We start from the raw sequence: 12,745 nt of genomic DNA, 5'->3' as shown, positions 1-12,745 counted from the left end.
CCCTGGTGTTTAGCTTCCACATTTGCACTGCATTTCATGAACACGAGCATCATGCATCCATTCATGAACTTATATCACATGAAACATGATTTCGAAACATTGCAACGTGTTGTATATTTCATGTGTGTTGTTCTTTTATGAAATGTAAAGTGTGCAACATGTGCCCCTCACTTAGTGAAACAAGATTAGTTAATACTATGCAACAAGATCATGAAACATGTGAAACATGACTATGAAACATTTGCAACATTTCTGGTGTTTTTCATTGTTTCAGTACATACCTTGCTTGATCCTTGTGTGACCAATGTGTGGTGTGGTTAATAATCATCCTAAGTAACTTAGTTACACCTAGAATGTCATTAGGAGCAATGTTCATGTGGATCGTTTTGCCTAATTAGGTTTCCAAGTCATGGTTGACCAATTTGGAACCCTAGAGCTCCTGTGTTTGACTATTTAAAATGTGTGGCTTAGGATGTTTGCATGTCTGAGCAACCTAAAGCAAAGTTGTAGAGGATTATGTAAGGAACAAAAGTTATTTTATGGCCATCTCATGAAAATGTGCAAAACATGCTCAAAAACGGCCCACAAGTCAGTTTTGAGATCTAATTTGAAACTCTGAAATTTTTCTAAGTGTTGTAACTGAGTTTCAGTTTCTTGTACCCTAGTTGTGAGCTCTGTAGTCTGCAAACCAAGCCGAACCAGCTCGAGCTCCAATTGTGAAAATTGTAGACCACATGTAGATCTCCATCTTTGTTAACTAAGACATGAGCTAGATCAACACGGATTAGAAGTTAATCACCACCAAATATCGCCGTCAGTCGACACCTTGAGCTCTAAACGAAAAATTCAGGCATCTCAGTGTTCACCTCGTTCAGAAATCGCCCGACGCGTGGGTGCCGCGCGTCGCCGCTCGCCTGAGCACGCTGGCCAGCGCCGTGGACGCCCTGGCACGGCCGGCCGCGTCTTGAAGCCACCCCGCGCCTGCCCGATGCACTCGCCCACTCCAGTTCGCCTTTCTTTGCCTCCATCGCGCGCTGCGCCAAGCAAACCACCGCTCCTCCATTGTCGCCGCGAGCTTCGGCAAGCTCCCGCGCCCTCACCACCGGGAAAACGCGCACTACACCTTCACCGAAGCTCCGCCGTGATCCCCTCTTGCTCGTCGTCATCTCCGCGCGGTCATTCGACCTCAGGTGAGGCCGCTGTCGGCGTTCCCGCACCGTCGCACCCTCGCCGAGATGAGGCCACCGTGGTCGGGCTAGCTAGGTGCCATTTCTTTCACGATATTTGCTTCCTTGAGTTTCCCCGCGTGCCGTGGAGCTCGTACCGAGCTCTGTGGAGCCAGCCGTGGCTTGACATCGCCGGCAGTCCACGCCGGAGCCTTGCCGTGCCGCCATCACCGGCGGCAAGCTCCTTACGCTAGGTCATAGGTCGCACCACTAGCACCAATCGACTCACCGAATCACGTAGAGCACGTAGGTAGCCTTGGCGTCGCCGGAGTCCTCGCCGTCGGCGAGCAGGACCACCGCCGCGCCATCAAATGCCGCCTCCTCTGTTTCGCGGTCACTGACCGGTGGGGTCAGCTGACACCCAGGTCCCACACGTCAGCGGCTGTTGTTCTTAAGGATAGTTCAAATTTTCAGTTTTGTGTGTTGATTTGATATTTTTGTATCTCCTGTTTTGTAGATCCAATTTGAATGGTTCCAATTTTGTTAGACTCACTGTTAGGTCTAGTATTTAAGAAAAATATATCTTGAGCATATTATGTAGAAATTTTGGGTGAATTAAATAGGAACTTGAAATGTGTTTTTGAATGCATGCAAACTTGTTTAAATCATATCTTGAGTTTCTGTGATCCAAAAATTATGAAATTTTGTGGGTAAGCTAGTCTTGTATAGTAGAAGCTCTGGTTAAAATTTGAGAGTCATTGCATGTGTAGTTTTTGAGTTATAGATTTTCCTTTTATCATTGGTAGATACTTGGGTGAATTTTAGTAAATTAATTATGAATCCTATGGCCATGAAACTTGGTAGGTAGTATCTGGGTACCTTAAAGATGCTAGGAAAAATATGAAATCTGTTGCTTGACACTTTTCACTAAGGTTTCCTAATTATGCCATTTTAAGCCATTCTGTCTTACCATTTTTGTGTAGGCTGTTGTACTTACTAAAATGGTGTGAAATTTTTATGGTAGTCTACTTGGACCATGTAGGGTCTACTGTAATTTTTGTAGATTTAATGGTGTAGCTTTCATATATGTTTACTATTTCCCCTAATTAATTAAATAAATTAAGAAATGCATTAAAAGAAATGTTTTGGTGATGGACACCCTACTTTCTGGTGTTCTTGTGATATGTGTGATATATCAGTAAAGTTAGTTTTGTCCAATTAAGTGTTTATATCATAAGTTAATAATTAATTGTTTGCATCATGTCCCTCTGGACAGATCTGGGGACTTTAGAAAGCTCCCCATGATAATTTGGTTTTCTGTGAATGAGTTGAATACAAGAGTTGTAGATAAATTAGGTAGCTAGCTCCTGTCAAAATTTGAGGGCATTTGGCCCAGTAGTTTAGAAACTACAGCTGTTTAGAGTTAGGTTGCAGTTTTTGCTGATTCTCTGCCTTGTGAGGATAGACTTCTGTTGATTGATGAATTTGACCTGGTAAAGGTTTGAATCATGCTTTGAGGTCTGAAAATGTATTGTAGACAATTTTATAATCTTTCCATATTGTCTTGTTGCATATCATTTGGATTTATAAATCTTCGGTTATGACTAGTTTACTGCGCCACTACATAATATTCATTTTTGCTGAAATACAAACGCTTGAATGTATGTTGTTGTAAGGTTCTCGTTGATTGTTTAGGGGTTAGCCTAACTTAAGAATATGCTTAGGTGCAGGTGCTAGGTCATTAACGGAAGATGAGCAATTATACCTTAGGTTGTATAAACGTGGTAAGTGAAAGTGATTTGAATAGGGCTTAAGTTGGAATATGCAAACTACAGCGAACATGTGCATTCCCCGAGCATCCCCGACATTCATACATGTGCATCCATGATATTTATCTTGCGCATTCATGCAATAGGTGTGCCGGAGGGAGTGACGTTGCTGGAGTTCGAGGGAGCCAACCAGGAGGAGGAACCCGAGGTGCAGGAAGCCAACGAAGCAGTCGTCGCGGAGGAATTGCCCGAGTGCCCTGACCACCAGCCTTCCTCGTTCCTGAAAGGCAAGCCCCGGAGCATATTAAGCCTCCTATGTTTTCACAAATACATTGAGTATCTTTTATTGTTGATGATGCATTAAGTATAGGAATTGGTTGGAACCAATTGCTGCATTATATATCCTTCCTTGTCCAGATATCGCACTGGAATCCCATTTAAGTCCAGGACGGGTTAAATGCTTAGCCATGCTTAGTGCGGTAGAAGTCAGGTGATTTCCTGTCACCTGCGAGCTTTAGGATGAGGTGGATCACGGTTGGCTATATTTGCTATCGTGGAAAAGAACCATGTAAATAATGAATTAAGACCGGGCGGGGTCTTGTGTAGGTTTGAACATAGTGACTCCGTCTGAGTCGTTTAAGGACCGATACGCTGTACGTCCTCATGTCATGTTGAACGCAGCCTAACACTTAGCTGGCCGGATAAGTCGTTCCGACCACGAAGCCTAGTAGCTCGATTCAGGCCGGGAACGCGAGCAGTGGCGGCACTCTGGAGGTAGTAAGGATGTGCGGAGAGCCATTGGCATAAGTCCAAGGCGGGTTAGAGTCCCGAACAACCTTGGCAGAGTGGTTCTCTGAGAATGCCGATCTGTTTGGACCCGCGACTCCTGAATTGTACCAAAGGTGACTTGTTGCGACCCTGACGGGGGAAGCAGGGTTTGTGTTTAGGAATACCCCTCTAGCTGGATAGGAATCGATTCGAATCGCCGTCTCTCCCGGATAGTGAGAACTTGACTGAGCAGCGGCAACGTAGATTCAATTAATTTAACGACATGGTTAAATGGATGATGATAAGGTTGCCACAATGAATACCTGATATGGTTATTAATGTTTGCCCCCTAATAAAATGATTGCTTAGTACAGGTGCTAATATAGATGACAGGTTAATGGCTAAAAAGTTACTGCTAGTTCAGGTTAAGAGTTGATTAATATTACTTATGCTTTTCTGCAAAAAGAGAATGTCAGCCAGCTCCACTACATTAAGCTATGCATAATCCTTGGTGTCATTTGTTTGGTTTTCGACGGGTAAGTCTAGCTGAGTACATTCCCGTACTCAGGGTTTATTCCCTCTTGTTGCAGATGACCTCCTATATCAGGGATTCTGCAAGTATTGTCTCCACCCGGCGGGTGATGAGGACTAGATCATGGGCATGATCTCCTTTCTCTTATCTGAATGCTTTTGGCGGTCTGTGATCAGCAAACCAGTATGTGTATTTGAACTCGGTGTGTGAGTTAAACTATTTGCTTCCGCATGTTTACAAGACTTGTTTTGTAATAACAATGACTCTGTGATGATGTAATCTATTTGCGAACATCTGTGAAATGTTGTAACGTACGATATGTTATGTTGGATTACTGTGATCTTGGTTGGATGCAAGTTGGTTGGAAATCCTTCGCGATTTCGGTTGACTACCGGGTTTATATGGGCTCAAGTTCGAGAATTTGATCGTTTCGGCGATTGTTTTTGTACTTGTGCTCTTATAAATTGGTCGGTTCTGTGACACATGAGCTAGGTCCACAAGGTCTCCATGAAGTCTCGGAAGGGTGTGGGGGATCCTCTATGCCCCGTACCTCCTTACATTGTCCGCTATCAACCTAGCAGTAGTGGCAATATCCTACCAAGTAGTCCAGCCGTCCCGCACCATATAGGGCGAGTGGTACATAAGGCTTCCCAGTGAATCTAAGTACTAGTAAGTCCTTATGGGTGACCAAGCTAGAATGTCTTCATCAGGGTTTCCATTTATCGTGCCACCATAGCACCTCCATCTCGGGCTCCTCCCATCACAGGTTCACACCCAGGACCACCTCATATACCATTTACCCACCACAGGTATCCATTCCAAGGGTGCCCAGGCAGCACCACACAACATGACTTGCCCTAGGCTCGTTATGTACTCCAACTTGGTCGACACAACCCTCACCCTCCACACACCCAAGTCACACACGCAGCACTCTCCCCGTAGTCCAGAATACATCACGCATTAATGTAGTATAAGCATAGTAGAAGTATAAGCAAATAAAATATAGTAGTAAGCGTGTGTCTAACCTAATAGCAGGGTATGCAGGGGTAAGGTTGCGTCAAGGTAAAGGCCATCAAGAAAGCATACTACCATGCAAGTCCTATCATAGTATGAATATAACAGTAAAGTAAAGCAATAGCAGTTCTACATTTACCATGCGTAATAGGTGCTACGAGATTGGGTGGGATGTGGCACCTTTAGTGTAGTCGTCTCTGTACTCCTCATGGTACTCACGATCCTCGTCGGTCTGGTGCTCCTCCGAGTCTGCAAACGATCGCATTATAGTCGTGTTAGCGACGTCTATAGAGTAGCACAAAGGAGCAATGAAAATTCAAAAGAGCCAAATGCACTCAAGCATGGGTTCATTATGTAGGGCTTGATTTTAGATGAATTTTGGTCCTAGTTTTGTACTTTTCTGAGGTCATATGAATTAGTTATGAATTTCCGAAGTTTACATCTATTTCTGAAAATGGAAAAAGGCTAAATTAATCCTGGGCTGACACGTGTCATGCTGTGGTTGGTCCACGTGGCTTGCTGACATCAGCATCACAGTTCCGAGCTGACAGGTGGGGCCTAGCTGATGTCAGTGTGACATCATCAACGTCGTCCACACCGACAGGTGGGGCCAAAGGCTATTGGGTCACTGATAGGTGGTTCCGGTCAAAGTCAACATCGGTCAACGTTGAGTCAATGGTCAACAGTCAGGGTCACTGACATGTGGGGCCAGGTCAATGGTCAACATTGACCAGTCAATGGTCAACATGGCCGGGTCTCAAACGGGCTTCGGGTTGGGCCGGCTTGGGCCGGGCCGGACACGTGGCACGTTGTGACGCTGCCACGTCACGGCCGTGGGCTCTTATTGGGCTTCGTCCATAGCGTGGCTCACACCGTGTGGCTCATGATGGACCAGCGCTCATGGTCCATGGACTTATGGTAGGGCGCATGGTGGACCAAGTCCACCGTCTCTTCTCCTTGGCTCGGCTCACGTGCACCGAGCTCACGCATGGGTGGCCGGTGAGGGGGTGTTCCCCTATTTTTCTCCTGCGGTGGTGCTCCTGCCAGTGGCGAGCTGGCTGTGAGCCTTCGTGGTGGTGCTGGTGCCCAATTGGGGAGGGGAAAGGCTTCCCCAGGCTATGGCGACTACGATGGTGGGATCTAGGTGGTGGCCAGGGCTCACCATGGCGTTGGCCATAGCGAACGGTGGCTCGGCAGTGCTCGCCGGTGGCAAGGTCACATTTGCAGGCTCTCTGGTGGCTCGATTGGGTAGACAGGGGCTTTAGCAGATCTATGGGTGCACGGCGAAGGCGTCCAGGGCTCAAGGCAGGGCTTTGGCTTCAAGGTGGCCGTTAGAGGTGTCCCGGCATCCATGGCGACGTAGTGACGACAGTGAGGCACGCGGGTGAACCATGGGGCTCCAGCGGGGTGGTCACGGCGTGCGCGTGAGTTACTCATGGCTTCAGCGAACGGGACGGGCGAGTCAAGGAGGCGCCAGGCGCTCCCAGCAGTACTGCCCATGGTGGTCGGTGCTCTGACCAGCGGTCAGGTGCTTGGACCGGTGGTCTGGTGCTCGGCACGGGGGTCTGGTGCTCGGACCGGTGGTCGGGTGCTCAGACCGGTGGTCTGGTGCTCAGCACGGTGGTCTAGTGCTCGGAGGTGGTCTGGTGCCATGGCGGCGGCGTCATGAGCGTAGCTTGCGTGCTCGGCTATGGCATCCGAGGAACTTGGAGAGGTCTACAGCATCCAAGGGCTCGGGGATGGTCACGGTCAACATGAGTGTGCTGTGCTAGTGTGCCTAGAGGCCGGGGATGGCCTTGGCCTACGCGCTCACGGTATGGAGCGCCATGGCCGGAGTAGCAGAGTCGGGTGGCGAGCAGGGGAAAAATCAGGGGCTCACTATAGGTGCTGTGGAAGAGAGGATGGCGGTGCAGTGTCGAGTTGTGGCCATGTAGCTCCAGAGGTAGTGCCGTGCAGCGCCGACCCACGATCATGATGATGACGATGGCGTTACCCTTGGCTCTGGCGACTTCGGCAGCGTGCGGGGGCTCCGATCCTCCTCTCACGGTCTCCTTCTCGGCCCTCTACTCTCGGTGTGGTGCGGCTGCTGAGCCACCAAGTGGTGGCGAAGGCTGAGGGAGAGGCTAGGGCACCGGGTGTGAGCGACGTGCAGCTGGCTTTATAGCCGAGCGCCATGCCTCCCATGGCAGATGGCATCGTGCGGTGGAGGCGTGTGCATCACATCAGACGGTGGTGCGAGGTTGCGTGGGCACGGCGCAAGGGGATAGGGTCATGCCCCGGGCGTGACCCCCTAGCCCGCCCCTGCCATAGCTGTCGGGCGCCGGTCGCATAGGCGGTTGAAGCATGGGTGAGGAAGACGACACTATAGACGGGGGCTGACATGCGAGGTCCAGCGGGCAATGGCTGCGAGCGAGGCAGATGGGTGCGCGGGCGTGGACGACGCACTGGGCCGGCTCGTGGGCCACGTACGTGCGTGTGCCGGTGCAAGGTGGACGCGGTTGGGCTAGCTGGGCCACGAAGCCGAGTAGCCTGGGCTGCGAGGCCTTCTTCCTCATTTCCTTTTTCTGTTTCCTTTTTCTTCTTCCTTGATTTGAATTCAAATTTAGTTCTAAAATTTGAATTCCAATTTGGTGCACCTAATTTATTGGAGTTGTTAAGCATATCATAACTCAAATGGAAATCCAAATCACATTTTGAATAATCAATGTATGCAACACTTTATTTGTTAGAATTGAAATAATCACAATTATCTAGTGACATGCCATGCTTATGTATTAACTTGGGTTGGGGTTAGACCTAATGCATCTCTTAGGTTGGGTTACTATACATGACACTCATCATCACATGGGTGTTCTAAGAAAAAAATTGTAGTTGGTGTTTTTAGTGTGTGGGTTTTTGGGTTGTTATAGTGCATCACTGGGGCAATGGCAGTCATGCAGATGGAGATTAGTAGGTTGGCATTGATAGATATTCAGCATGTAAATCACATACATGGACAGAGATGAACGGTTGGCTTTGATAGATATTCAACATGTAAATCACGTACATGGATAGAGATGAATGGCCAGGTCTGGGGTAGGCTTGACTTGAGGGGCACATATCCTAAACTCTCACATCGTGTCCCCGGTTTTGTTAGAGATGCATCGACCTTCAGACAAAGTAGGAGCAACATGCTTGCATGCTTGTTCTCCCTATTTTCATTATGAAACTGAACCTGTAGGCTTGCATGACCTAATGAGCTGTGCAGATCACATAGAAGAGAGAAGGAGCGTGTACGCTGGATTTCTCATGATGGAGGCGAGACGTCCACGGACAGCTGACCATGTTGGAGATTGATGACGGATCTAGATGAAACACGAATGGCGGCAGGAGGGGAACTTGCAGCAGATGAAACTATGGTGACCGCCATAGCTTTGACAGACAGCTGGACTCCATGCGCCCATCGGCAACAACGAGCTCCACTATAACACCCTGTGTCTAAAACTAATTATATGGCCTAGCCCCACACATGGAACAGGTCTGCATACGCGTAGCACCTCTCTTACACTTTCATCCTCGCTTCATGTAAAAGGATTAACCTGGAGGTGCTATGTTTGGAATAAAAAGGATTATAAGCTGGCCCTCACCCTCCTAAACTTCCAAGGTGGTACTAAACCCACAAACAACAACTCCACATGTACCACTTGGGCTACATGGGCCAACTTCATAACTACTATAGGCTACTAATGGGCTGGGGTGTTACATTCACCCCCTTAAGGGCTGACGCCCTTGGTAGCTCACCACAAATATGTGGCAGATGTCTTGGACCACCACTTGGTACACCCCTACACAGGCACATGCAGTAAGGGTTGATGCTCCGATACCATCTGTAACACCTGTAACACCCAAAATGCGTTTTGAATGTTAGAAAGCACGATGTGGTAAATGTTTCGATGGGAGTTTTAATGAGTGGTAAAAAAACTTTATTTGTTGTTCAGATGGACAATTAAAGACTATAGACACGTAGAGCTCATCGAATGCTTTCGTTCGACTACTCATACATGTTGTCTGGAGTTTGGAGCACGAAGTTATTGTTGCTGCAAGTTCTTATAGAAAAAAGCATCGAGCTACAGTAATGAAGTTAATTGAAAGAGTGTTCTCTATGCACAACCAAAAATTGAAAATTTTGGGATGTGACATAATGAAGTTAATCGAAAGAGTAAGAGACAAAGGACTACAAAATCCTTTGGTGATGACTACACTATATACCTTGTGGATGTCACACCAAGAACCATTATAGAGGCATACTCTTCTCCTGACGCTAACTATTGGAAGGAAGTAGTAAGGAGAGAGATAGATTCTATTATGTCTAATTGAACTTGGGAGGTCATTGATCATCCTTATGGGTGAAGCTTGTAGCATGTAAATGAATTTTCAGCAAGAAGCTAAGGCCTGATGGTACTATTGAAATGTAAAAGGCAAGACATGTGGCCAAGGGTTACACCAAGAAACAAGGCGAGGACTTCTGTGATACTTATTCACTAGTGGACCAATTGACCATAGTTCAAGTACTACTTGCCCTGGCCGCTTCTCATGGTCTTCTCATTCATCTAATGGACATTAAGACAACTTTCCTATATGGGGAGTTAGAAGAAGAGATCTACATGGATCAGCCTAACCGGTTTGTGGTAAAAGGTCAAGAATGAAAGGTGTGCAAGTTAGTGAAGTCTTTGTATGGTCTAAAACAAGCACCTAAGTAATGGCATGAAAAGTTTGACAAAGCTATGACATCCATTAGCTTGTTGCAAACTAACCTGACAAATGTGTGAACAATCGCTATGGTGGAGGAGAAGGAGTGATTCTATGTTTGTATGTCGATGACATACTGATATTTGGGATCAACCTCAATGTAATTGAGGAGGTCAAGGACTTTCTGGCCAAAAGCTTTGGCATGAAAGATTTGGGAGTGGCTGATGTGATTCTAAACACTAAGCTACTAAGAGAAGAAAATGGTGGGGTTACACTAGTGCAATCCCATTATGTGGAGAAAGCCATAGTCGCTTTGGTTATATTGACTGCAAGCCTATTTCCACTCTGTTGAAGTTTTCAACCTTAGTAATGAAGATCAACGTATCGCACATATGGAATCAAAAGGGTAACACATGAGATATAGATTTATACTGGTTCGTATGTGGTATCCTCCTTCCAGTTTGGAGTAGATCTCTTATTCTCGTGTGCTCATGGAAATGTGGTCTACCCAAAGCACAAGGTATCCTTCCTTAATATCTATCACCAAGGTTGACTTACAGAATATGGATTGTCCATGAACTAATGTTTGTTTCTATATGAAAAATGTCTGAAAACAAATATAGCCATGAGTTAGTTCAGTACCACCAGATGATAGGATCTCAGAGCTATATTGCTCAATGCTATGTCATGGTAAGATAAATCGCTGCATCTTTACAAACTTTTGTGATTTTTAGTTGATATTGGATCTTGTATGTGTATAGAATGTCCACTAGCAGCTTGTATGTGTTCAGAGTGGTAGAGTATTCAGAACTGTTGTCTAATTTTTCAAAACTGGGCTTTGGTGGTGTGGGCTAAAATCATCCATATTCAGGATCTTGTTGGCTGGGCTAGTTATCATAAATATGTTTTTTTAGTTGATACTTATCTAAAATTGTTGGATGGTAGCATGCACAATTTTTAGAGAACTTGCTTCCCTCCTTATTTAAAAATTGATGTTATGTTGGAATGCAAAAATTTTAGAGAACTTGCTGGGATGGTCCACTTAAATCTAGGACATCCTTTTAAAATTTAGAACTTGCTGCCCTCCGTATTTAATATAAACCATTTCCCCTAGAACTAAGCGAATTTTTGGTACAAGCTAAGCTGCTATCCTGCTCCCTTAGGATACAAATGAGTAAATGTTAATATTGATGCTACTGTACTGATGCTGCTGTGCTAATGCTACTGTGCTGCTGCTGGTTGCTGTTGCTGCTACTATCTTGCTAATGTTGTTGTGCTGCTATTCTGCTGTTGTCCCAGTCACAACTATCTAATTAAGTCCAAGTTTGAGCGCTAGGGAGTGCAGCTGCTTTCCTTAAATGATGTGTTCATTGTCAATAATGGTTTGTTGGGTTCATCTCTAGCCCAGGGGGATTAAAGGGGATTTTTTACTTGGCTTGATGGACCGGTTGCAAGCGTGAAGGGCAAGTTGAAGGCTTTGGAGCGATGAACCATGTGGCGGTGAAGCTTGAGCAGGACTTGGCGTCGATGGACAAAGGCAACGGTAAAAAATAAGTGAGGTCAAGATCAATAAACCAACAAGGTCACGTGATGCTATGAAGTGGATCATATCATTTGTGATATGATTGGTGCATGTGTTGCATCAACATTGGAGGAGATGGAATAGGAATGCGCAAGGCAAAGGTATAACCTATAGGACATTTAATTTCACCGGTCATAGGTGTGTAGAGAAGTTTATGATCGGGTTTAATATAGATGGTCGTACTATCAAGAGGAGTAAACTTGTTTACATATCGGTCATCTAGTGCCACTCGAGTGATCTAATTTTGCATCGTTGCTAGGATCGAGTGGCGTGGTGAATTGAGAGATGAATCCTTTTAAAAATGATTGTGAAAATGCTAACACACTTGCACAAGATGGTGAACACTTCATGGTGTTAGCATATTTGCAAAGGTGGTGAAAAAGGAGAAGAAATAGCACATAAAAGGGTGAAAATAGAGGAGGTGCAGCTCAGCCGACAATTCCCTTTGCTAAGCAAGAAATTCTTATTGAGGAATAGTGCCAAGAGGACAAGCTTGCATGCATGTCAGTGAGATGTCAGTGAGAGAGAACTTGGTCAACCTAGCAATTCTCCTTTCTCAGCAAGAAATTCTTGTTGAGGAATAGTGTATCAGAGAGAGAGGGTCATAGTGATCGGACGCATAGGTAGTGTGACCGGATGTGAGTCCTGGTCAGCTTCGTGACGCACTGGCGAGTGGCGTGGCTTGGCCTGAACATTGGCCTAGGGACGTGACCGGACACGCCCTAGTACTGTTCACCAGCCTGCACTGCACACAGCAAGCGAATGAACACGGCAGCGAGTCCGATCGTACATGACTAGACTGCATCCAATCACTAAAAATCAGCTCTGGGAGCTCTCTAGACATGATCGGATGCTAGGGTTGTGAGAGTCCGGTCGTTTTAATCGGTGAGTCCAGTCAGTTGCTGACTGTGCATGTATGTTGGGAGTCATTGGGCTACAATGTCTAAATTCAAATGGCTAGTCCACGTGGCTGACATCTAGTGATCGGACGCTAGCCCTGTGTGTCCATTCTGTAGTAGAGGTGAGTCTAGTCATCTCGATTTTTACCCAGTGAAGGGGTAACGACTGTTTTTGTTGATGGGTCTATAAATATAAGTGGTGGCCAGCCTTGGGCTGGTTGCTGAGCACCCTCACTGCCTTGGTGGCTTGTGTAGGTGTGCTTGGATGCCCTCTAACTCACTTGTCC

The sequence above is a fragment of the Miscanthus floridulus genome, chromosome 15, assembly GCF_019320115.1.
Source record: "Miscanthus floridulus cultivar M001 chromosome 15, ASM1932011v1, whole genome shotgun sequence".
Classification (NCBI taxonomy): Eukaryota; Viridiplantae; Streptophyta; class Magnoliopsida; order Poales; family Poaceae; genus Miscanthus; species Miscanthus floridulus.
The sequence above is the reverse complement of the archived record's forward strand: the minus strand, read 5'-3'. Positions refer to the sequence as shown.